At 42.1% G+C, this 26,969-nt stretch overlaps 1 protein-coding gene across 4 annotated transcripts in view; it reads left to right on the top strand.

Moving 5' to 3' along the window:
- Nucleotides 1-10,588: 10,588 nt before the first annotated feature.
- Nucleotides 10,589-26,969, top strand: part of nipbl (NIPBL, cohesin loading factor) — a 77,689-nt gene continuing 61,308 nt past the window's right edge. For 2 of the 4 annotated variants that reach the window (XM_018090823.2, XM_012967934.3), the window contains exon 1: nucleotides 10,590-11,292. The gene's annotated coding sequence lies outside the window, so the exon portion shown is untranslated. Of the gene's footprint in view, nucleotides 11,293-16,475; nucleotides 16,608-26,969 lie in introns of all 4 variants that reach the window. The other 2 variants (XM_018090822.2, XM_018090824.2) reach the window with 2 other exon arrangements.

Below are 26,969 nucleotides of genomic sequence, written 5' to 3'. Positions count from 1 at the left end.
TGAGGGAATACAGGGGTAGGGGAGATAGCTCTCAGTACAAGTGAGGGAATACAGGGGTAGGGGAGATAGCTCTCAGTACAAGTGAGGGAATACAGGGGTATGGGTGATAGCTCTCAGTACAAGTGAGGGAATACAGGGGTAGGGGAGATAGCTCTCAGTACAAGTGAGGGAATACAGGGGTATGGGAGATAGCTCTCAGTACAAGTGAGGGAATACAGGGGTAGGGGAGATAGCTCTCAGTACAAGTGAGGGAATACAGGGGTAGGGGGGATAGCTCTCAGTACAAGTGAGGGAATACAGGGGTAGGGGGGATAGCTCTCAGTACAAGTGAGGGAATACAGGGTTATGGGAGATAGCTCTCAGTACAAGTGAGGGAATACAGGGGTAGGGGGGATAGCTCTTAGTACAAGTGAGGGAATACAGGGGTAGGGGAGATAGTTCTCAGTACAAGTGAGGGAATACAGGGGTAGGGGAGATAGCTCTCAGTACAAGTGAGGGAATACAGGGGTAGGGGAGATAGCTCTCAGTACAAGTGAGGGAATACAGGGGTAGGGGAGATAGCTCTCAGTACAAGTGAGGGAATACAGGGGTAGGGGAGATAGCTCTTGTATGTATGTATGTATGCAGGGCCGGATTTCTACTTGGGGCGCCCCAAGGCCGCCCCCATTCGGCGCCCCCCCCACCCCACCGCGTAAACGCGAATGCGCATGCGCCTAAGTTAGGCGCTTGCGCATGCGCATTAGCGATAGGGGGTTGTTCGCGCATGCGCAAGCGCCTAACTTAGAACTCCCATACGAAGCAGTGGGGAGATGTCCACATTGCTCCGTATGGGAGAAAAATGTTAACATTTGCTTGCGGCGGGGCGGCATGCCGCCCCTGTGTATTTGCCGCCCTAGGCCCGGGCCTTTGTGGCCTCGCCAAAAATCCGGGCCTGTATGTATGTATGTATGTATATCTTTATTTATAAAGCACTACTTATGTACACAGCGCTGTACAGTAGAATACATTAATACAAACAGGGTGTTAATAAGATAATAATAGATAAATACAAAGTATAACAATAAATACAAATAAATACAAGATACAGTTGCAATAAGTTAAGAGTCAAAGACACAAGAGGAAGGAGGTCCCTGCCCCGTAGAGCTTACAATCTATATGGGAGGGTAACTTACAGACACAAATAGGCAAATATAAGTGCTGTAGGTCACAGTGGGTGACATTACAATATAAGTGCTAGTTCCCAGATCAGGTGCTGGGTGAGTGCTCTTAGTACAAGTTGATCCAGGGACTGGTCCGATTGCCATCTTGGAGTCAGGAAGGATTTTTTTCCCCTCTGCAGCAAATGGCAGAAGCTTTAGAAGGGTTTTTTTTGCCTTCCTCTGAATCAACTATCAGTTATGAGGGTTATATATAGGCATTAAAGGGCACTTATCACCCCTATATTGTTTCCCCCACCAGATGTGCAGCACTCACTCATTATGTGCATTTGTGTGCCCCAACAGGGCTGCCAGCAGCAGGGGCCCCCTCCTGGTGTGGGTAGCCCAGCACTGGTAGTTGCAGTTTTTTCTTGAGTGTGGCCTCTGTTAGGCCACACCTCTGGTTGGGGAAACAATATAGGGGTGATGGGTGTCCTTTAAGGATAAACTTGATAGATGCATGTCTTTTTTCAACCCAACTTACTATGTTACTATGTAACTCTTCTTTAGTCAACACTCCAGTTCCCACAGTACATTGCAAGGCTATCTCCCATAGACTCCATTATAAGCAAATAATTCTAATTTTTAAAAATGATTCCCTTTTCTCTGTAATAAGAAAACAGTACCTGTACTTGATCCCAACTAAGATATAATTACCCCTTATTGGGGGCAGAACAGCCCTATTGGGTTTATTTAATGGTTAAATGATTCCCTTTTCTCTGTAATAATAAAACAGTACCTGTACTTGATCCCAACTAAGATATAATTACCCCTTATTAGGGGCAGAACAATCCTATTGGGTTTATTTAATGGTTAAATAATTCCCTTTTTTTCTGTAATAATAAAACAGTACCTGTACTTGATCCCAACTAAGATATAATTACCCCTTATTGGGGGCAGAACAATCCTATTGGGTTTATTTAATGGTTAAATGATTCTCTTTTCTCTGTAATAATAAAACAGTACCTGTACTTGATCCCAACTAAGATATAATTACCCCTTATTGGGGGCAGAACAGCCCTATTGGGTTTATTTCATGGTTAAATGATTCCCTTTTCTCTGTAATAATAAAACAGTACCTGTACTTGATCCCAACTAAGATATAATTACCCCTTATTGGGGGCAGAACAGTCCTATTGGGTTTAAATGATGTTTAAATTATTTTTTAGTAGACTTAAGGTATGGAGATCCAAACTACAGAAAGATCCCTTATCTGGAAAGCCCCAGGTTCTGAGCATTATGGATAACAGGTCCTATACCTGTATTAATACGCAAGGCTGGAAAAATTGGAACATACAGTGCCGCAATACTAGATACACTTAAACATGAAACCCAAACATATTTCTTAATGAAAACATCCACCTGTTATAAATGTATTTAAACATCTCAGCTGTCAATCATTTATTGCCTGCCCCTCCTCTATGCCTGATGCACATGTATCACTTTGACTTTCATTCCTGCGCATCCCTAATGTCACTCCCCTCACATTCCCCCCCCCCCTCCTCACTGTCTTTAATTGCATAGCCTGTGCAATAGGCATGGACACCAGGTCCTCCATTCTACTGAATGCAATTGATTTTGGTATAACGCAAAGCTTGCCTTGATAACAATTTCCACAAAATGGTGGCTGCCTGTATGTCCTAATTCTGGAATCCAAAAGAATAAAGGAAACAACTGTAAAAAATGTATATAGCGTAAGTAATTTTGCTTGACTAACATGTTAGCATAGGATTTGGAATTGTTTCTTCAGGTGACAGGTCCCCTTTATGAAGGATATTAATGAGCTGGAGAGAGTGCAGAGACTGCAACTAAACTGGTAAAGGGGATGGAAGGGTTAAACTATGAGGTGAGACTGTCGAGGTTGGGGTTGTTTTCTCTGGAAAAGAGGCGCTTGCGAGGGGACATGATTACTCTGTACAAGTACATTAGAGGGGATTATAGGCAGGCCTGGATTTGTGGAGAGGCCACAAAGGCCCGGGCCTAGGGCGGCAGAAATTTAGGGGCAGCATGCCGCCCCGCCACAACTAAATTTTTAAATTTTGCTCCCATACGGAGCAATGGGGACCTCTCCCCACTGCTCCATATGGGAGTTTAAATGGATAATATGCGCATGTGTGCTCGCACTCTCTGCTGCGGGGGGAGGGGTTTGCGCGTTCGCACATGCGCACTAGGTGAGGGGGGGGGGCGACCAACGGGGGCGGCCTAGGGGCGCCTGGAACAGGAATCCGGCGCTGATTATAGGCAGATAGGGGGTGTTCTTTTGTTCCCATAAAAACAATCAACACACCAGAGGCCCCCCCTTTAGATTGGGGGAATGGAGCTTCCATTTGAAGCAGCGTAAGGGTTTTTTTTACAATAAGGGCAGTGAGGTTGGGGAATAAAAGTAATAAAAGTATTTAAAATAGGACATTTTGGGATAACAGTTACTTTTTAACTCCTTAAAAAAGTAAAAAATCTAAACATTTTTTTAAATTTATATCCTTATCCTTATATTTATATCCTTATATTATTTCTATTTTTGGTTTTTATTTTTTGCAGAATTAAAACTTATATCTGGTTGTCACTCAGGGATCACTTGGGACCACTAAATTACTGGGACTCCAGCAGGCATAAATAGGCTGATGACCTATTTGTTAAACCCCAAGTAACCCCCAAAATGCCCTTCCTAGGGCAAATTCTGTTAATGCCTTTCTTCGGCTACTCAAATAGTCACACAAATTGGGTATATCTAGCAATCTGGCACTAAGGACGAACATTGGATCACATGTAAGGGCCATATGCAACCCTTAACAACAGTATTCAGTGTTACGCTAAATCCTATAATTGTGGATTTGTTGTAGTAATAATAATAATAAAATAAAAATGCAGCCCTTTCTATATTTGAGCCGATTATGATATGTGTGGTGCCACCAGGGGGAGGCATTAAGTCAGCATCATATGGATTCTCAGCAACTTAATTCTGCTGTTTATTGTAAATTCTCATCAGAAAAATGTTTGGCTTCAAGAAAATTGCATGCGCCGTCTCCCCTTACTAATCCAAACCAGTATTTATGAAAAGAAATAAACAAGTATGATTCAAAAGCACCGACTTCTGCATTTTTTATTCTACTTGTATCCATTAGAAAATATCATCAAAACATGTTTTGCTGTATTGCTGGCGATAATAGGTCTCTGAAAACCCTGCTGCTTGGTTTGCTTTTGTGCCTGACTCTATACCTGTCTGTATAAGGGACAGAGTTCCAGGGAAATGGGGGTCAGACAATACAAAAAGTTGCTGGTGATAATGACCAGCAGATTCATTTAACAATAATATTATGTAATAGTTGTTATTTTTATGGTTTCTGTAGAAATTCTATACACAGCACCATCCAATCAGAAGAAAGCCTTTATTATAACGACATGGATTTGACCTCAGACAAACAGCAACATCTCTGGCCACCTTTATTAAGCTGGTTTATAGTTCACCCAAGGGTCCCAAAGGTAAATTAAGGTCCTATGTCCCCATTGCCACAGTTCTAGTTAGCTCAAAATTTATAGTCCATATAGTCAACTAAAGCAATAAGAGGTAATTTACAAAGTACAGGAAGGGTGTTAAGTGCAAAAATGCCTTTTTTTCCCATAATACCACCCTGCCCTTCATTTTGCACCATGGGTACAAAGACCTGTTCTTCCTCCATGAACACAGCAATGTCTTAGTAATTTAGCACTTGCATCCTGGGCTTTTATATAGTACATATAAACTAAGTATATTAATTGTAGTTACTTATGGACATTTAAATGACCAAGCAGCAGTTCAGTCCTACATTATGGCTAACATCCAGGTTATATTTCTTTTTTTTAAAGGTAAATTTTTATTGGTTTTACAACATCACAAAATAATAAAATACAAAACAGTGTTTAATATACTGACATTGGAATGGTGTCAAGTCGAGTTTAGGTCAATACAAGCAAGGATTCTATTGCTAGGCATTGCAGTTGTCACTGTGTAGGAGGCTGTGTTTAGTTCTGTCGGGTCAGGCACACTTAATATAAGGGGGTGAGCTATGTGTCCAGATTATCTTGGTTGTATCAGTTTCCCCAGATCTTATCAAACTTATCATATGCACCCCTTGTTTTGTAAGTTAATTTAATAAGGGGAAGAGCTCCATTCACCAGCCTTCTCCACAATGTTAGGGAGGGGAGGGTATCTCCTATCCAGTGCATAGATACTGTTTTTTGGCGTAGAACAAGAGCGTGCGTAGCCTTACTCTGGCCACAGTGGTGGATAATGTTTCGTCTATGACTCCTAGCAAGCAAGTTATTGGGTCTACTATCTGTTGTGTACCCACTTCACTTGCCAGTGTTTCCATTATTTTGGACCAGAATTCGTGTATGGGGGGACAGGACCAAATCATGTGAAGGAAGTTGGCCCCGGGGGATTTACATCTTGGGCAGAGGTCATCCTGTCTCCCAAAGATCCAGGTTATATTTCTAAACAGTTCATTCAGACCACAGTGATCATTGATCCTGTCTGAAACCATTGTCTGCATTAATCATCACCATCATTTATTTTTCAAACGCCAGCAAGTTTTTCAATACTGTATAACAAATAGGGATCCTACAATAACTTATCATCAGGGGACCCTGTTTATAAGAGTTGTGACAAGGACATATAGGAAATTTCTCCACATCACTTTCAAATATTTCATTTTATAATTGAGTAATAGAACACTTACTACCACCTCATACCTGATGTACGAAAAACGTCAATAGAAGTATTTAAAATAGGATATTTTGGGATAACAGTTACCTTTTAACTCTTTTAAAAAGTAAAAAATCTAAACATTTTTTTAAATTTATATCCTAATTTCTATTTTTGGTTTTTATTTTTTGCAGAATTAAAACTTATATCTGGTTATCACTCAGGGATCACTTGAGACCACTAAATTACTGGTACTCCAGCTGGCATAAATAGGCTGATGACCTATTTGTTAAACCCCCAAGTAACCCCCAAAATGTTTTGGTGAATGTCCCTTTGATGATTTTATTGAAGGCTTGACTGCTTTTAGCCAAGCACCTCGTACAGGCCCGGACCTAGGGGCAGGCAGAAGAGGCACGTGCCTAGGGTGCAAAGGTGGTTGCCAGACACGTACAGTACCTCTCCTTTCTACCTACCCCATTTTACTGCCTAGAAGGGGGTTTTTGAAAATCCTCATGTAACAACTTTTGCTGCTGCTTTTTCTACTTTTTTAAGCATTAGTCCTATTCATTCTCATGCCCAGAGACATGCAAAACATTGAAGTAAACTTCCACATTATTCTGACATTTGCACTTTTGTAAATAGGGAAATAGGCACTTTTACATATGGGGTTTGCATGCAAAGGAAGCTCTGCATTATTTTGAGGCTTTTCTCAGAAGATATAAATAGCTGAACTATTTTATGCCGTGTATCTCTATTACTGTATGTATTAAATATTTTACACACAAATAGGTACATTATGTCTAAATTATAGACAATGAGCCTGAATTTTTTATTTAAAAATTATTCTGTTTTTATTTTGAAGGACTTTCTGACCCGAGTCACAAATATATATGTTATAATGTAAATCATTTTCAAGGCCAAATTTAGTGTTCATTAATGTAGTATCAACACTATACACGACTGCCCGTTCTGAGTAAACTATCGCCAAAAAGGCGATAAAAAAAGGGTAAAAAACACAATCCATTAGCACATGCTTAACACATGAGAAGGTAATTGGTTCTGTTGATGTGCTCCATGGTGTTTAACTTGACACTTTCCTGTTTGAGTGTCACAGGGAACACACAAACTGGGCTACAATTATTAACAAGAGCCCCGGTCATTGTTGTATAAATCACCATAGAAGATAATGTGTAAATGGGTGATATTTTATGGCATCCCCACAGCTATCTCTTGATATGCTGCCCAGTTCTACCCACAGTCTGTATATATATATATAGATTGTGCCAAAAAATATTTGTTTCTCCATTCAAAGATCTAGTCCTCCTTGCTTTTCAACCCCTAGCGCTTACACTTCTACTCCTGCTTAGCAATAATTATCCACACCTCATTGAGGACTATAAGTAAGGTATATATTGTGCTAGTTTATCTGAAATGTATTGTTTCCACCACTACTGACAGGAGAAGGAGATCTCTTAAGTGCTATGTCCCAAGGCAGTGGCGTAACTAGATGTTATTTGTCCCCAGAGAAAATTCAAGTTAGAGCCCTAAAACAATACTAAGTTGGCCAATTCTATCTTAATGTGCCCCTCACACTCCTGACTCCCCCCAGCAACTCCAGGGTCTGCTTCCTCTGTATTTACACCCCTGTCCTGAGGTATATTATTCACCGCTACTTGATGGCAATCAAAATACTAGGGAACACCCCACTGACAGCAATGGGAAGCATCTAAAAAGCCTTTATCCTAAAGCAATCAACTGAGAATGTACACCAACTTGTTTTGGGTGACAACTGCAGTATGAAAGCTACTTTTGGTACATGGCAACCATTTTGAGCATATAATTAAGCTGAATTAACTGTTTTTTAGTGATCTTAGCAGCTTTTATGTGTGTGGCCTTGTGTTGTCTGTAATGATTTGTCACAACAGCTTTTGTCATGGAGAAAAAGTGTCAATGCCCCAGGCAACACATACAGGAATGGGGTTTTGGGGACGAATACCAAACAAACAGGCATGTACATGATTCTTTAGGTGCATGTGAGCTGCGCTTATTGACACACAACCCCCAACCTTGCAGCTACCACCACCTCCGGACCAGCGGGAAGCACCAAGGTTCCAGAACTGAGATCATGAAACACTAATTATAACCAATGGCATCACATAATATAATGAAATATTATATTGTTTATTCATGGGGTGACAGCTTTCTTAATCATTATTGTTAATAAACATGGTAACTGGTCAGGAGAGTAAAACGCTGGCCTCTTGCTTCATTAACACTTACATTTTGATGGGACAGTGGGCTCAATTATACACTTTTGGGGACAGTAAATATTGTGAAATATTATGAAGCACCAGTAGGAAACTGTATGGCCCACTAATTATGGCAAATAGAAACAGATTTGCAGATGATGGAATAAAGGCTGTTTTTATTGTTATCCTTGTGGTGCTCTGCTAAATTTTTCTATTTTCCTTGCTGTTGGGACCATCTGGGAGTCGGTCCGTGAGTAGCACACTAGGGCTAGAGCGGTAAGTGCTCCCGTGGATTGTTTGTATTTCCACTTATCATGGCCCCACATTTTTAACGGAATTTGGATGGGTGTTCGTGCTCAGGACTGCTGGTAAACAGCACTAAGAACTTGCACCTTGCAGAACACAATGGTGTTGAACTGCTCAAATGGCTCACACATTCAGGTTTCAACTCATACAGTGGTGGGCAAACTGCGGCTCTTTAGCCCCTTGAATTCGGCTCTTCCAGGTGCGGGCTTGCACGTACAGTGCGATCGCATTTTTGTTGCCCGTAGCAAAAATCAGCAGGAGGGGGTGGTCTTTGGGCTACGGGAGACGCGGCGTAGGCGGGGGGCGCGATACGCAGTGCAGGGGAGGTTTACTTGTTTCATGCACGAGTGAGCCAGTGTCAGTCTGCAAAAAATTTGGCTTTCAAAAGAAATTTCAATCGCTGTTTTGTTGATATTTGGTTCAGTTGACTAATGAGTTTGCCCACCACTGAGCTAATAAATGTGCCAATTTTATTAAATCTTTCCTGTCAGGAAAATGTTCCTGACAGTCAGAAAAGCTTTGGCAAATAGGGAAAATATCAAATTGCCAGGAATCCTGCTAGATTCCTGAACTCTTTATTATGAGTACACTGGCAAAGATATAATTCATTTTGTACCAGTTTCTGTGTGTGTATGTAGGCCCTCTGATCCCAAACAATAACAATGTATTATTGTTACCAGTTGGTTAAGGCTGATACCACACGTGGCGTTTTTATGCTGCGTTTTTTCTCAGCCTCAAAACGCCGCACAAGCCACACAGCCCCTGACAATGGCGTTTTTCAGCCTAGTACTGGTGACATAGCAAATCCCATTTCCATGGTTCTAATAGTGCGAAATAGTAAAAAAACGCCGCGTATTTCCGCTAGGTCTGGCAGCTGCCTTTGTGTATACATAGGAATAGCTTGCTTTGCAAATACTGGCGTATTTCGGCCAGCGCTTGAAAAATCCGTGCTAAGGCGTTTTCTAGCGTATTTACGCATTGTGTGGTTTGCTTCGAGTCTTTTCAAGTTATTTCTATGGATGATGATATCGGGCGTTTTTCAGCTGCTGAGAGAATTGGAAAATACGCAGCGTAAAAATGCCACGTGTCGCATCAGCCTAAAGGTCCCCATACATGGGCCGACTATAGCTGCCGATATCGATCCCTTGGACCGATTCGGCTGCTAATCGGCCCGTGTATGGGGAGAGCAGAGCGGCCTGGCCGACCGATATCTGCCCTGAAATTGGCCAGATCTCGATCGGCCAGGTTAGAAAATCCGGTCGGATCGGGGACCGCATCAGCTCGTTGATGCGGTCCCCGAACCGACTGCCCCATAACCAAAAATGTAATCCGATCGTTTGGCCCCAGGGCCAAACGATCGGATTATTTTTTTTTTTAACTAAAAGCTCCCCGATATCGCCCACCCGTAGGTGGGGATATCGGGGGAAGATCCGCTCGCTTGGCGATCTCGCCAAGCGAGCGGATCTTACAGTGTATGGGGACCTTTAGAGATGGGGCAGGTTTGAAAAGTAAACCTGCTGAAGCTCAATGTTGGCCAGTACATGGTGCATCAGCAGATGAGGAAGTCTATCTGAATTACTGGAACAATAGGAAGGGGACTATAGCATGTCCCTTTGTATGTATTCTGTTTGCTTTGCTCATTGGTCCCACAGAATTAGCCAGTGTACAGCCACCTGTATTAATGTAGCCTGGACTCTCTCACACATTACCCTGCAAAATGTTGCTCACATTCCCACAAAACACCCCTTTGTATAGAATGTTCATTATTTCTCTATTTATTATCTGTTGTTGGTATTATTTGTAGAAAGGATGTATTTCTCTACTTGGTGCTGCTTTTACTTGACTTCAGTATTTTCACACATTGCATTTAGCACAAGGTGGAAAGCCTATGTCCAGAGATGCTGAGAATGGTACTTTGGCAACAAGTGAAGAGGCATTCAATTGCATGTATTTCTGTGAGAAATAAATAGGCATTTAAGCGGAGTATAAAGTGATGTTAATATCTCTTTAAAAAAAAGTGGCCGCCTGCTGCTTTAGCAAGAAACTAATGTTTGTAGCGGGCAGGAATATTGTCGGTGTGTGTGTGTGTATACAAGCGCCACTATACGGTGTCACACACACACACCGGAAGTGTCCCCTCTCCGTGTGAGGCGCTGCTACAGGCACAATACAGGGCAGTGTATGAGCTGGGAGTGTGTGACACACACCGGAAGTGGCCCCGCTCTGCGTCTGGCATTCCCTACAGTGAGTGTAAGGGCCAGTGTGCGGGCACCCCTCTCCCTCACGCACAGAGACACCGGAAGTGGCCTTGGCTCTGGCTGCTCGGCGGTTTGGCGCCGGCGGAGGGAGTCCTTCGTGCGGCTGAGGAACTTCCGGTCGGCATTTTGTTCTGTAAGGGAGACGCGGATTTCGGAATCCCCGGAGCGCCGCGTACCGACCGGACCCTCCCCCTTTCCCTCTCATTCGCTGCCTCGTTGTGAGTCAGGGCCCGGGCCCCTTGTGCCCGCCGGTGCGTGGGCCGCTTTCCCTGTTGTGTATGAGGCTATCGGACGCCTGGGGCCTGGTCTCCTCCCTCCTGTGATAGTGACGGTGCCCGGGGAGTTTAGTGCGCGGCGCCCGTGGGAGGCTCTGGTGTTTGTGCTCGGCGGGAATCTCCTGAGTGGGTGCCCGGCGGCGGGAGGGTGGGGGGCAGGCCGGGGGGAAGGAGGAGGAGAAGGGATCGGCTCCTTCCCCGCTCCCCCTCTCTCTACATGTCCGCGCCAGGCCGGATTATCCTCTCCTTTGCCTCGGTGTGTGTGAGGATTCCCCGGTGTGTGGCCCTTCCCCTGCTCTCTGCCCGGACTGGAAGCCGCTCAGCCAGGTAATTATCTCGGCTCTGTGGGGCCGGAGGGGGTCCTATGTGTGAGGGCTGAGGTTAGAGGCCTCTCTAGGCCGCTGCTTGGATTAGGGCCTTTAGCTGGGCACAGCACCCACAGGCACAGCACCCACAGGTATAGCCTATATGTGCTGAGGGATATCTGTAATACAGGGGTATAGCCCATATGTGCTGGGGGCTATCTGTAGTACAGGGCTATAACCCATATGTGCTGGGGGCTATCTGTAATACAGGGCTATAGCCCATATTTGCTGAGGACTATCTGTACTACAGGGGTATAGCCCACTTGTGATGGGGGCTATCTGTAGTACAGGGCTACAGCCCATATGTGCTGGGGGCTATCTGTAGTACAGGGGTACAGCCCATATGTGTTGGGGGCTATCTGTAGTACAGGGGTACAGCCCATATGTGCTGGGGGCTATCTGTAGTACAGGGGTACAGCCCATATGTGCTGGGGGCTATCTGTAGTACAGGGGTACAGCCCATATGTGCTGGGGGCTATCTGTAGTACAGGGGTACAGCCCATATGTGCTGGGGGCTATCTGTAATACAGGGGTACAGCCCATATGTGCTGGGGGCTATCTGTACTACAGGGGTACAGACCATATGTGCTGGGGGCTATCTGTAGTACAAGGGTACAGACCATATGTGCTGGGGGCTATCTGTAGTACAGGGGTACAGCCCATATGTGCTGGGGGCTATCTGTAATACAGGGGTACAGCCCATATGTGCTGGGGGCTATCTGTAGTACAGGGGTACAGATCATATGTGCTGGGGGCTATCTTTAATACAGGGCTATAGCCCATATGTGCTGAGGGATATCTGTAATACAGGGGTACAGACCATATGTGCTGGGGGCTATCTGTGGTACAGGGCTATAGCCCATATGTGCTGGGGGCTATCTGTAATACAGGGCTATAGCCCATATGTGCTGAGGGCTATCTGTAGTACAGGGGTATAGCTCATATTTGCTGAGGACTATCTGTACTACAGGGGTATAGCCCACTTGTGATGGGGGCTATCTGTAGTACAGTGGTACAGCCCATATGTGCTGGGGGCTATCTGTAGTACAGGGCTATAGCCCATATGTGCTGGGGGCTATCTGTAGTACAGGGCTATAGCCCATGTGTGCTGGGGGCTATCTGTAGTACAGGGCTATAGCCCATATGTGCTGAGGGCTATCTGTAGTACAGGGGTACAGCCCATATGTGCTGGGGGCTATCTGTAATACAGGGCTATAGCCCATATGTGCTGGGGGCTATCTGTAATACAGGGCTATAGCCCATATGTGCTGGGGGCTATCTGTAATACAGGGCTATAGCCCATATGTGCTGGGGGCTATCTGTAGTACAGGGCTATAGCCCATATGTGCTGGGGGCTATCTGTAATACAGGGCTATAGCCCATATGTGCTGGGGGCTATCTGTAATACAGGGCTATAGCCCATATGTGCTGGGGGCTATCTGTAATACAGGGCTATAGCCCATATGTGCTGGGGGCTATCTGTAATACAGGGCTATAGCCCATATGTGCTGGGGGCTATCTGTAGTACAGGGGTACAGCCCATATTTGCTGGGGGCTATATGTAGTACAGGGCTATAGCTCATATGTGCTGAGGGCTATCTGTACTACAGGGGTATAGCCCACTTGTGCTGGGGGCTATCTGTAGTACAGGGGTACAGCCCACATGTGCTGAGGGCTATCTGTAGTACAGGGGTACAGTCCATATGTGCTGGGGGCTATCTGTAGTACAGGGGTACAGTCCATATGTGCTGGGGGCTATCTGTAGTACAAGGGTACAGTCCATATGTGCTGGGGGCTATCTGTAGTACAGGGGTATAGCCCATATGTGCTGAGGACTATCTGTACTACAGGGGTATAGCCCACTTGTGCTGGGGGCTATCTGTAATACAGGGGTACAGCCCACATGTGCTGAGGGCTATCTCTAGTACAGGGGTACAGTCCATATGTGCTGGGGGCTATCTGTAGTACAGGGGTATAGCCCATATGTGCTGAGGACTATCTGTACTACAGGGGTATAGCCCACTTGTGCTGGGGGCTATCTGTAGTACAGGGGTACAGCCCATATGTGCTGGGGGCTATCTGTAGTACAGGGGTATAGCCCACTTGTGCTGGGGGCTATCTGTAGTACAGGGGTACAGCCCATATGTGCTGGGGGCTATCTGTAGTACAGGGGTACAGTCCATATGTGCTGGGGGCTATCTGTCTAATGTATTTTGCATGTTGTGTTCCAGCTTGTGACTGAACTACAACGTCCAGCATCCACAGTCCTCCAGCACACTATCAACTGGAAGAGCATGCTGGGTACTGTAGTTCATATACAGCCGAGTGAACTTACCAGTTGGGAGTGACTACTCTATTGTGCAGAACTGGTGTAGCACACCTGCTGCTATTCAGTGGCTGTGAACAAGCTTTCCAGCATTCTCAGTCATTGGAAACTAATGTATCCAATATCCTATGCCTTGCACTGACTGCTGGGGGATGTAGTTAAGCAGACTCTGGGGATCTGGGTAAATTTACTTGCTGTTCATTTAGGATGTAGGTTAGGGAACCTGTTCCCTATATTGGGGGATACAAAACACTGTACCTGGTTACTTTGTCCCCAGCAATGACAGGGCTCTGTACAGCTGTGTCCTCAATGTCACCCTGATGACTGTCCCTATTTTGTACCTCCAGGCTGTCTGACTTGTGGCCCCCAAGTCTCCAGTAAAAAAAAAGACTACTGGGAACTGGTTTAGCAATAGTTGAATGGTGGTAGTAGGCCTGACCCCAGATACACCCTTTTGACTAGGAAGTCTTGCTTTGTTTTGTAGGTGATATACAACTAGATACCTAGTATACAGAATAGCCATTTAAGTTTTGTTATTTTATAGCAGTTTCCTTCTTGACCAAAGTGGCAACATCTTGCTTAGCACTGAAACATTGTTTCATAGGTTACATAGGGGCATATTTACATAAAATGTGAGCACATGTCCTGCCTGATGCTGTACGCCTCATTTCCCAGTGGTACCCTGCAAGTGGGTGCTGGGAGTTGCAGTCTGGCAACATGTAGAGAATCACTGTTATTATTAAGGAGGCGTGTTCTGGTAGTGTTGCTAATGTCATGTGACATATTAACCACTTGAAGGGTGTGTAAACCTAAAATATTTTGCCTATTGATACCATTTGTATTCTGTAGGTTATTTTTTTTAAATATAAATTATCATTTTTAATGATTTTATAGTTGTTTGTAAATATAAATGCTATTGAAAGCAGTATCTGCCCCTTGTTATTCTCTTCCGTGGTGGTTCTGACTTTTGAAACAATGTAGCAGAAGCCAGCTGATGAAACAGTGTACAAGGTTGACTTGTTTCCAAAGGCAGAACCAGCACTGCAAAAAAAAAAAGAGAAAGGGAATGCGCTTCAGTAGGAAATACGATTACAAATAACTTTTAAAGTCATTTGAAATTTGTATGTATGTATGCTGGAAGTTTTCTTTCCTTTGGCAAAATATTATTTTGGTTTTTATACCCCCCATTCAATGTCACAGTTCAAAATTTTAATTTGTATTTGTAAGCAGTTGATGGAGCTATACGCTGGTGTAGAATTGTCTCCCAGTAGTAAGAAATAATTGGTTTCTGGCCATGTGTCTGTGTATCAGGTATCCTGTACTCCCTGTAAGGCATTATTAGTTAATAATACTAAGGCCATTGTGTACATAGCTCTTATTGAACCTACAGGGGGCATAAAGATCATTTCAGCAGCAGAGATCCATGCTTGTAAGAGCTTGCAGTTTATAGTGGGTCATATATAGCTGAAACACAATGTACAAGTTTATTATTATGCTGTATATTGGGATAAAGGACCTGGATTTTTTTTGTCACAGTCCTGTGTTTATCCAGTGGTTGGGAGGCATGATTGTGCCCAAATAACACAAGTGTCCAGCAGTTGTGTTGCTATTATGGCTTGTTTGAGCCATAGTGTAGCAACACAACTCTGTGACTCCTAATGTGACACCTGATATCTGATGATCAGCGCTAATGTTCTTTCAGCACCGGCAGTGTGTGGATGTTGCAGCTAGTGTTTAATTGTGTGAATGCATGCAAAGGGTTAATTGGCACTCTGTTTGACAAAAGGTATGTCTGGGTATTTGTTGAACCCAAACACAGTACATAATGTCACCCATGTACAGAGTGCTTTCTGTAACGGGATCCCTGTATGTACTGGGGCCCAGCAGCCCTTCGCAATGTGACGTCTCTCTTGTGTGTCGGGAAATGTCTTGCCTTTTTTATTACCTTGAAAGGGGTGGGGTTTGACCTAAAATAATCTTTAGCACAGTTGGACAAGTGAGTGCATTACTATTTCTCTTTCCAGCCAATGCTGCCGCTGAACGCTGTAGGTTTGCTGGCTAATAACGTTGATGGCATATTAGCTGATTATCACAGATGCTGTGCTACAGTTCCTAGCATTCCGGATTGCATTGTTCCTTTATCTACTGAAGAGTTTGCTTTAGGATATGTATGCTTGTGAGTAAGTCAGAGGGGTGATTTTTGTTTTACCAGTCCAAGGATCGCTGTCTCCATCCCAAGTGGGGTTGCTTTAGATACCGAACATATTTAATAGTTCATTCCTCTCTGTCCTATGTGTGCCAGTTTGTTGTAAGGAAGAGTTTCTCTATTTATCTATAACTCCCAGCCAGCCCTCCTATTCCACCCCTTAATCCGGCCTCTCTGTCAGTCTCCTCCTCCCTTGCCACTAATCTGCTTGTCTTTGTGCTGCCTGCTCCAGCTGGGCTAGCTGAGGCCCGGGGCCTAAATATGCACCTATCCTCTCCCAAAAACACCCACTACCCACAGCAGATCTGTAGCTCTTCCCCTTTAACCCCCTATGTTGTCTGGAGGGGGAGGTGGCAGTAGAGCAGCGTGTATTGCTGCTGGTGACCAAGGGGTTATGTTGCTAATCACACCCCTGTCCCAGGATCAGCTCTACCCTCCTCCTTACCAACTCCCTCTCCCCCCTCCCTCTCTGTGCATTCCCAGAGCAGCTCCTGGCTGCCTTCCAAGTTGACGAAAACAGATAAAAAAAAAAAGCAGCACTGGGAAAGTACAAACCATCCTGCCCCTTTCTACTCCCTCCTTCCCATAAACTCGTTGGTGTTTTCATCATCAGGAAGCGACACGGACTGTGATGTGTCGTGTGATGGGAAGAAGGTTGGTTTCCTGTGCCCCTCGATGCTATGTGATCACAAAAACAATTCACTCATTCCAGATGGCACAGCTCGTTCGACTCATTATATTCGCGGTAGGGACGTGGCTGTAATCAATGGCTTCTTTTAATTCATTCCTGCCCACGCAGCTCTATCACTTAACTTTTATGTGTGCAAGCTTTTGTTACATAAATATCTGTTTTTGTATAATGTGTCCTGTCATACTTTTATTAGAAACCATGATTTCAGAGTTTCCTTGGCTTTGTAACAAGTGCTGGGCTATCTATCTGCCACATTTTACAGAACAGCTACTTTGTGTGTTATTCAAATAAAAATAATATGCTTTATTTTAATTGAATTAGATTCATTCTAGTGTACAATTATAGATCATTTTAATGAGTTTGATGTCGTATTATGATTAGTGTTTTCTGCCTGAACACAACAAGAGCCTAAAACCTGTATATGATTTTTAGAGACTAACTGGAGAAGATATATTTACATGAACCGTCATATTAATCTGTATCACTCCATAGCTTGTTAATATTGGAATGTCTCATCTTGACCCAGTTTCTTTTCTTTTTCATGAAAAGATTGCTCTACTATGGGCATTTGTTGGTCAAATTAAATATAATACCCAATAATAGTCGCAGTGCTGCTATGTTCAGTGGTAGGCGGAATTATCTGCTTGTAATGGGTCAGGAGTAAAAGTGCTAGTACTTTAAATAGAATACTTTAAAAAAAAAAAAAAAAGTAATTATTTAAACACCAGACTGTCTTTTAAACGCCACTTTCTTTTAAATATTCTCTCAATTTGTGAGAGGAGCCTGTATTGCTTAAACTGTTGATAACCAGGTGCACATACCCCAGGAAAATTCAAAAATATTTATAAGGCACTTAAAACTGCACAAAAAATGTATATTGGTGCGAATTAAAAATGTATTCACGTCAGTCGATAAATAATAAAATTTAGCCTAAATGCTGTTTTCCTGAAAGGCCATTTATTGTTAGGGAACATGTATGGTTTTTGTTATTTACCAGAAGAGCAAAATCTGAAACTGAAAGTAAAGTCAAATTCTTCTTTCAGTTCTTGTCAAACATACTCCCAATCCTCTAAGGAGCCTTTGTAGCTGCTTAACAAAGACTTCAGAGGGCTTCTCAGTATACTGGGAATATGTTTTGATTGTGCTCGGAGGAATCAAAGGTAGAAAGTGAATTAAATTCTTTGATTTGCTGTTAATGTACTATTTAATTTTATAGGTGTTATTAGTAGTCCAAGTAAAGGTTGTGAACATACTGACATGTAATGCAGCTGGTCGAGCCCCATTTATACTTTCCCCAAGTAGCTTGCCAGGTTGTTTGAGCCTCTTTTTGTCAGTTTCTAACAAACTAGGTGATGGGTATTATGTATGTTTTTGACAGTCTGTCTACAAATGCTTTTAAAAAAGTTAACCAAAACTGCATCAGTCTGTAAAAGAACAGTATTTTTTCTTGCGATGTATTGTAGCTTATTAAACTGCAGAATATATGAATATGGACGATAACATTTCTGGTTTTCTCCACTTTATTAGTGAACCATTGTGGACTTTTGATGTATAATGATACTGGTGACTGGTGGCATAATCTTATTTTTGGCTGTATACATAACTTTTATAAAGGCTTTCTTTATACTATCCATATAGCTAAGTCACTAAGTCAGCTAATACATTTTAGAACAAATATGAAGCAAGTGTAAAGCCGTATTGTAAGGGTACATTTTTGCTCATAGGTACCAGTTAAAGCTAAATAGTTTAACACTTATAGACAATTCTTTTGAACCTGCACTCTGGATGGGTAAGGCAATAGTATAAGTTTAAAGATGCGCATATTAAGACTGTCCCAGATTCCACGTCATACACATGCGCATATTGATTGAGTACACATACATGCACCCCAGCATGGCTGCCTGCACCAGGTGTAAGCTGTCCTGAATGAATAAATAATCTATGTGTTGGCACTTGGCTAGTAATTTAGAAAATCCTTTTAATTTGTATCTCTCCATAGCTCTCTTCCCACCAACCAAGGAATTAATTGACAGAAGCAGGGTCAATTTGGGCCCTTTATGCTCCAATATTGAGTAAAACAAACAAACAAAAATATATATTTCAGTAAAAATTCAGTGTATTTAAGGGCGTATGCCATCCCACCGGCGATTTACATTTTCACCGGTGGGATGGCATTTCAGGGAGATTAGTTGCCCGCGAACAGGGAGATTTGTCGCGGGTGACTAATCTCCCCGTGTGCCAGAGCCCTAAAAAGAAATTGAATAAGGTAAGTGTTATGCCTACTATATCCAACTAATGATATATTATGGCTTTCAGCCATAATGCCGGACAGTCTGAATTATATCTATCCATAGCTGCCATTATGGTGTAAAGGGGGGTATTTCAGTTAGGGGTCCAGTGGTGAAGGGGGCCTCAAGAGCCACAAAGCCACAAAATTTGTCGGTCACAAAGGGATTGAGCGAATGGGGTTTAAGCAAATTGTGGTTGGATTGCATTGTTTTTTTTAAATGTAGATCAGAGGTGCGTGCATGGCTGTGTATGGGAAAGTTTTCCATTTAGGTCTTTCTGTAAATTGGAATGTTATATCTACAGGCCACGAAAACCAATCGAACATTAAATGAGCGATTAGGAATTTCTTGCCACCCACACAGATTATGCAACCTAGTAAACCTAAAATGTAGACCTAAATGGGAATTGTTGGTGGTCTGCCATCACCCATGATTCTGAGTGCTAATTCCATGGGGTGATGTGCGATTATTCTCATTTGGGTCTGGACATAGTCACAACTACTGCTGTACCATATGGCTAAAAGTTTGGTTGTAATTAATCCAGAACTTGGAACTAAATCAGATTTGTTGTGGTTGTGGGAACCACAGCTTTTCTCCACACACAATAGTGCAGAATATGTAAACCCTTAGTCAGTAGTTCTATTTATACTGATCTGTCATTGTAGTGATATGTGAAAAGAAAAAAAATACACTGAAAAACTATTTTATTTTCCATGAATTGTGAAGCACAATGTCATCTGTGTGACTCGAATGTGCTTTGTGAGGCAAATGATCCGCACACCTTACTCCTGGATAATGGTATTGCCTTTCTTGGTGGACTAACAATAAATAATTGTTCAGAAAGCAACCTGTGGTTTTTGGATGTCTCAAGTGGATCCCAGCAAACCACTGATTATAAATTAATATCACTGTTAGTGTTTAATAACATTTATAGGCCAGGGCAAATTCAAGGATTGTTAGCTAGGATGAAGTCCTATTTTCTTGCTGTTCTGTTTATAGTTGCATGCTTACATAACCGCCTACTACAAACCAATTACCTGTCTGCAGGTACATAAACTGCTAGACACAGTGAAGCATTTGCAGTGGGTGGGGCTCTGTGTTAGTAAATACCATTTACAAACACTGAATTCATTTTGTGAAATTGAATTAAAAATAATATTAAAGCATTTTGAATATTACATGTATTTACAAATGTTCGGTATAGGCAAATAATAGATTTGGCAGCAGAATGAGAATACGTTATGCTTCAACGTTTTTGCCCCTTTAACCTGTGTTTATTAAAGAGGCTTGTGCTGAACATAATTATAAATTAAACCAATAAGCAAAACCTCTTTTAGTTATTTCTTGCTGTAGACTATGTAAATAGGAAAACTTTCATTTAATTAATAGGTAGAATGCACTTTACCTGTTCACTTTGCTCATGGGAAACACGGGTGTTTATTGCCCCTACAGATAGTTGGCTGGTAAGCTTTACTGTTCATTTTAAGAACTATTCTGACTTTACTAACTTGTATGGCCGTTGGTGTCTGTATTGTCTGGGAATACTTAAGGTGGCTATACACGTACCAATTACCATCCCACCATTGATGCTTAGGGCGGAATTGTTAGATATGCAGTTAGAAACAATAGAGATTCTACCTTCACCTGACAATTCAGCCCTTAACGCAGATTTTGCTCAGGCTCCTTCAACGGCGCCCAATCAAAATCTCTTTTTCCCGAGACAAACGATATCCAAAACTTTTGAGATATCGGTCATCTTGACGTTCCGCCATACACGCACTGAACGATAATATCAGTGTATGTATTGCCAGCTTTATCTAGGTCCTGCTTTTGTTGCTGCCAGGTTAGATGAGGAGGAGTTCTTCACACCAAGACCACATGGGAAGCTGCCAAGTTGACTTTTTGATGTAGCCTGCTTTGCTTAAGAGCAGATATAAGCCATTCTATTTGTGCCACTTATTTTGTGCCCAAGTTACCATTAGACAGTCTTTTTAAATATAAACTTTTTTTTCAAAAATTGTAAAATCTGTGTAGGTAGCTATACAAGATTTTTGACCTTCCAACAAAGACTCCCAATAATTTATCTCATAGAAGCATAGTTTGTATCGGGTGGAAATCTGTGCACCGCCCACTATGGAGAGCAGAGGGACTTTAAGTCCCAGAATCCATCTCTTCATAATGGAACAAGGCAAAGGAGGGGGTAGCATTATACTTTGAGCATAAGAGATATTGGATAATAGTTTATAGAAGTTTTCTATATTCAGCCTGTGGAATCTGGTATGTTTGTGTGGACACAAAAGACATTCCTGGTACATTTTCCCTTCAAGTTCAAAACATGAATGTGATTCCATTGTGATCCTCTGGGTGTAAAGCTGGCCATACACGTGGCGATCTAACGATGTTTCGTGCGACCATCGTCAGATCCGCCACACACAGTCAGGGCTGAAACAGCAGATAAGGAGGTAGAAACAATAGGATTTCTACCTCCTTCTGCCGATTCAGCCCTGATGGCAGATTTTGGTCAGGCGCCTTCTATGGCGCCCGATCAAAATTTTCTAACCTGGAGCAGCTTCCTGCGATATCGGTCGACTCGCCGACATGCCATACACGCACCGAATATTGTACGAAACGAGGTTTCGTACGATAGTATCGGTGCGTGTATGGCCAGCTTAAGTTGTTTGACTTTGACAAAACGTATACTGGTAAATGTGGATTGCAAAAAAAAAAAAAATGTATTTTTTTTTCTGTTTTTTTCTTGGCTGCTGATTTCCCAAATGTTCCATCAATGGCAATAGCAAACTAGTCACCAATGTGACAATAACTGTCAACTAAGAATAGAATAACTGATGGCGACCTTTTACATAGGTTAAAAAATGGAAACAACTTCAAAACAACATTTTTCCAAGCTGGCCTACCGGATTTACCTGCTTTGTAAAAGTAGTAGCCTAAAGGTAGCCATACACTCTGCGATCCGCTCGTTTGGCAAGGTTACCAAACGAGGAGGGGTACAAAATGAATAATCCCTTTTTTAATTAAAAAATGTGGGGTTATTTTTGTCCATCACTTATAGAGAATGATTTGTTTATAATGTAGTGAAGGTTAACTGTGATTAATATAGGCAAATTCATTCCTTTGCATTGTAAAATATAAGGAACAAACAAGTTCTATAAACATTTAAAGGCACCATGCTGTAGAGCAGGGAACCCCAACCCAATAAGAGTTGGGGAGAAACACAAACATCAAAACGTTTCAGGGGTTACCAAATATGGGCTGTGATTGGCTATTTGGCAGCACCTAAGTGGACTTGCAGCCTACAGTCAGTAAACCTGGTTTTTATGCAGCAGAAACTTGCCTCCAAGCCAAGAATTCAAAAATAGAAACCTGTTTTGAAGCCACTGGGAGCAACATCCAAAGGGACTGGGGAGCAACAAGCCACTAGTTGAGGGATCACTTTTGTAGAGGTTTTAAGAAGCGTTCAATTTCATTTTATATAACACAAGTATCGTGTGTCACTTGGCACAAAATTGGTTACTATGACTAAATGCATGACTATGCCGGTGTTGTACCAAGATGTTCCGCCTGGCATCTTATTGTAGCCTTTCCGGTTTCTTCTACCTCTCCCAACCCTTACCTGCCTTAACAGCTGTCTTCTTTGTTTGGGGCAACTTTTAAAGCACGTTCTGAATGATATATTTATATAAATATATATAATGTGTACACACACATACACTATGTATTTTTTGTTGCTATGGGTGACTGAAATATTGGATGACATATTATTTTCTTTTTAATGGAACTTATGCAATCAAAAGTAGTTTCTGCCAGAGTGGTGAGCACGCCACCAGGTTGTGGTCTCCTATCCATAAACATCACATCAAGGAAAAGGGCCGTTGGGCACAAGCTATTTCGTACAGGAATACCAGGGGAAGAAGCAGCTGGTGGGCCTTCTTCTTCAGGCTGTATTACAAGCTTTCTTATGTAGCAGTTCTTGGGAGACATGGGAGTCATCTGGTTGACAGTGACAGTCAACTAGCACCAGGAATCCTAGCTGTCAGGCTTCAGTTTATATTATTAATGTCGCCATGGACATTTAATCAGAGATTATTTTTTCTTGTTTAAAGTGTCAAGTCTGTGGTTTATGTGGAAGTATGTAATAATCATGAAAGTGTGACTATAAATCGGCAGTTGCAGAGTTGCTTTCTCTCATTGTTAGGTTCCTGGTTTCAGTAGCTATCTGTAATGCAAATAGCAGGAAGGTGTTTCCTTTGCTCCTGCTTTTGGCGGCTGTGTTCAGCCCCTTCATGAAATCTGCTATAGCAGTTACAGGATATATTTTTATTTTGTAGTGTTGAGGTTGCCCCATGAGACTGTAACTTCCATCTTTTTGATGCTCTAATGGGTATTGTTTACTAAGGGTGGCTTCTGTTCCTCTTTCAGAAAATCTCTTCTTTTTATTGCAAAGCAGAGCCAGGTATTGCTCCAGGCTATATTTGCAGTCCTCCTTGTGTGATCCAAACTGTGTCTGTAAAATGGCTTCCTTCAGTTTTTTAAATTGCCCCTTCTGCAACTGTGAGCAAGCTGCTTTGTGACATACCCGCCTCATTTACTGCCATCCTTGGCTCCGCCCTTTTTCTGCTGAATAAAGGATGCATGTTGGGCATGGAATACTTTATTATGCAGTGATTGGGGGTGGGTGCAGTTAGCTCTAATACATTGTCTAGGCAAATGGGACACACTGGTTAATTTGACCTGTCAATCAAAATATGACCCCAACTCATGCATGAAGAGAGATTGCTAAGAGGGGAATAGTGAGTAATTTAATTATTATACATATAATTAATATAATATAATTCAAAAAGTTGTACTATTTCCATGTAATGAAACTTGTATTAAATTTTATGATAGTTCTTTTTTAAAGGACAGGGAAAGGCTAAGTCCATAGTAATGGAAAGGGACCCCCAGCAGAATTTTATAAATTGCTTAAAGGAGAAGGAAAGGCTAAGTCACTTGGGGGTGCCAAAATGTTATACACCCCCAAGTGACTTTAAGCGCTTACCTTGTACCCCGGGCTGGTACCCCTGTTTGGAGAAAACCGCACCAGCCCTGGGTACCTGTAGCGATGCGCTGCCTTCTTCCGTGTTCGCTCTGCCGGCAAAATCCCTGGGCCGGCCCTTGCGCAGTAGAGTGAAAAAACTACTTTTTTATTAAAGTTCGGCTTTTCGCTCGCTACAGGTACCCCGGGCTGGTGCGGTTTTCTCCGAACAGGGGTACAAGGTAAGCGATTAAAGTCACTTGGGGGTGTATAACATTTTGGCACCCCCAAGTGACTTAGCCTTTCCTTCTCCTTTAAGCAATTTATAAAATTCTGCTGGGGGTCCCTTTCCATTACTATAAAGCCCTTGGGTCAGATGTGAGAACCACTAGTATAGATGATGTATACATCACACACACGATAAGGGCAGCATTTAGCCATCTCCTTTTTCTATTGGCAACTTATTTGCTCTTGTATTCAGATCCCCAGTGGGCCTACCTGACTGATATCTGGCCAAAACTTGGGTGTTGATAGGGCAGGTTTGATTTTCACGTTAGATTGGGAACCGCATTGGCTCATTGATGGGGTCCTTGCTCCAATGCTTCTATTCCAAATGATTGGATTATTCTGATATCGCCATGTATGGCCAGCCTTACTGTGCTCTTGGACCGTTTTGATTTATGGACATCCCCTCCATTATACCCTTTGCTTTTGTGGGTTTTTTGTGTGTTTATTGTACATATTGTAGTTAACCGAGTTGTTTAATGTTTTTGATATTGTAGTGCTGGCATTTTGGTTTTGATGATTTTGACCAGTGCCCTTGAGTTTGTTTGATGGGATTGACTAGCGCATTTGAGTTTGTTTGCTTGCTGTATGTTCTTCCCATGCTTGTATTGGTTTCCATTACTTGTCTGGTTTCCTCCCGCATACCAAAAAAATGAAAATGTTAAAATTGGTTGTGTGAGTGCAGGATGAGGACCTAAGATTAGAAGCTTCAGCGGGTCAAAGACTGATGTAAATGAAGACTATAAATTGATTTGTACATTTTTTGCGCTTTATAAATAAGGGGTGGTAATAGATTTCCACTGCTACCAACTTGACTGGGCCTTAATTACCCTTAATTAATTTACCCATGATATAAAATCAAGTTTAGCATAATGTTGAAAAACTGTAATAATGAGAGAGCTTTAGGGGCTGATTCACTAAAGTGCGATAACGCTTATTGCTTGCTTTTTTGCGTTAAAAAGCACGCAATAAATAAGTACCGATTCATCAAAGTTATTTGGCATGCGTTAAAACGCATATCACATGCGCAAAAAAAAACACACTATCCCATGTGTTATTTACCTCCCATTGCGTTAATTCTCGCATAGAAATAATACTAACGCATGATTCACATATGAAGCCTTAAATGCACTAAATATCGCATTAGTCTGTGCGAATATTAAAGAAAATTGTGGTTCATGAGCTTTTGGCAACACAACATGGACTTTGCAGTGGGATTTTTTCAAGTCTGTTGGCCCTAGAGTGATGCAGCCACCAGTTTTCAGGGAAATGGTATTTTTCAGAAAAGTAGTTTTCCGAAAGTAATGGTTACGTGCATTGAATCGTGCGCTAATATAGCAAGCGGCAAAATATAGTGTGCGGAAAGTAACGCAAGAAAAACACTCATCGAGTTAAATAATGCAAAGAACACCGTGTCTTAATTATGACGCCTGTCCTTTTAGTCAATCGAGCGCTAAGTCGCAAAAAAATAAAAAGAAGCGATAACATTTTTAACGCATGCTATAAATAGCACTCGTTTTAATGCACTTTAGTGAATCGGCCCCTTAGCGTGATATGGAGCTATGGTGTGTGTGTATGTATATATAGTTGTCTTTTTTTTAATTCTACGTTTATAAGGAGCTATGGGCTTTTAATTACTGAGTCAAGTGATCTTTTTGTTTTAGTGTTGCTTACAGAGATATAAAATGAGTAAATACCCTTTTAAAAGTGAGTAAATACCCTTTTAAAAGGGCTGTATAATGTTCCAGTTTTCTAACAGGATCCAAGCCAATATAAATGCGAACAGCACTAATTCTGCATTTGAAAGGTGCCTCCTTCCTTCCACCATTAATCACATCTTGAGCCCGACACAGACTTTGGGCTTGGGGGGCTGGGCAAAATACAAATAGGTGGAAGCACTGTTTTTGTTTGTCCCCCAGCCTATTGGTATTTTGCCCCTCCCTCCCAAGCCCAGTATCAATTACAAGTTCCCTGTTCTAGAAGCTGTATCAGCTTGTCTTAGGTAAATAAGCAATTATCTCATTTAAAGAAATAGGACTGAATTAATAGGAGGTTTATAAAACGTAGCTACCATAGAGAGGGCACATAAGTAAAAAAGCACTTCAGTTAAAAATCAGAACTATTTTATATGAGACCATTCTGGAGAAGAATTACTGGTGTATTAATGTATGCTGAAAATGTGTGTTTATAGATTAAACTGGTAATTTTAAATGCTTTAGTAGTCCTTTATGGTCATTTTTACATGTACAAGTGAGTATATATAATGTATATGTATTAAAATATGGTACTTGAGCATCTGATGTACATGAGTGCAAGCAAAGCAATTTTGTGGCCAGTTTTAATTAGGGTAACCTGCTCTGTGCCTGAATAAATATTTAATTAAGAATTAAGGGAGTTAACAAATGATTCAGCTTGCTCTATGAAAGAAAGCACAGCTGTTGTAGTTTGTAACTAATGTTTGAATTTTTAAAGAGCACATTACAGCCATTAGGCTTTTGCTAAATAAAATTTGAATTCACAGCGTTGCTTTAAAGGGGTCTAAGGCTGATGCCACACCAGGCGTATGGCGTGTATTTTCGGCAAGCTGAAAAACGCTTGCCCAAAACATGCGCCATATGCTCCTACCTGTGCCTGCACCCGAATGAATGGAATACGCTCAGGTGCAGGCACATGTAGGCGATATCCGCATAAAAATGTGAGAACGCAAAGTCTTTTATGCATATTTTGGCTACATGTGCCTGCACCCGAGCGTATTCCATTCTTTCTGGTGCAGGCACAGGTAGGAGCATATGGTGCATATATAAAATATAC

The sequence above is a fragment of the Xenopus tropicalis genome, chromosome 1, assembly GCF_000004195.4.
Source record: "Xenopus tropicalis strain Nigerian chromosome 1, UCB_Xtro_10.0, whole genome shotgun sequence".
NCBI classification, from domain to species: Eukaryota; Metazoa; Chordata; class Amphibia; order Anura; family Pipidae; genus Xenopus; species Xenopus tropicalis.
The sequence above is the reverse complement of the archived record's forward strand: the minus strand, read 5'-3'. Positions and strand labels throughout refer to the sequence as shown.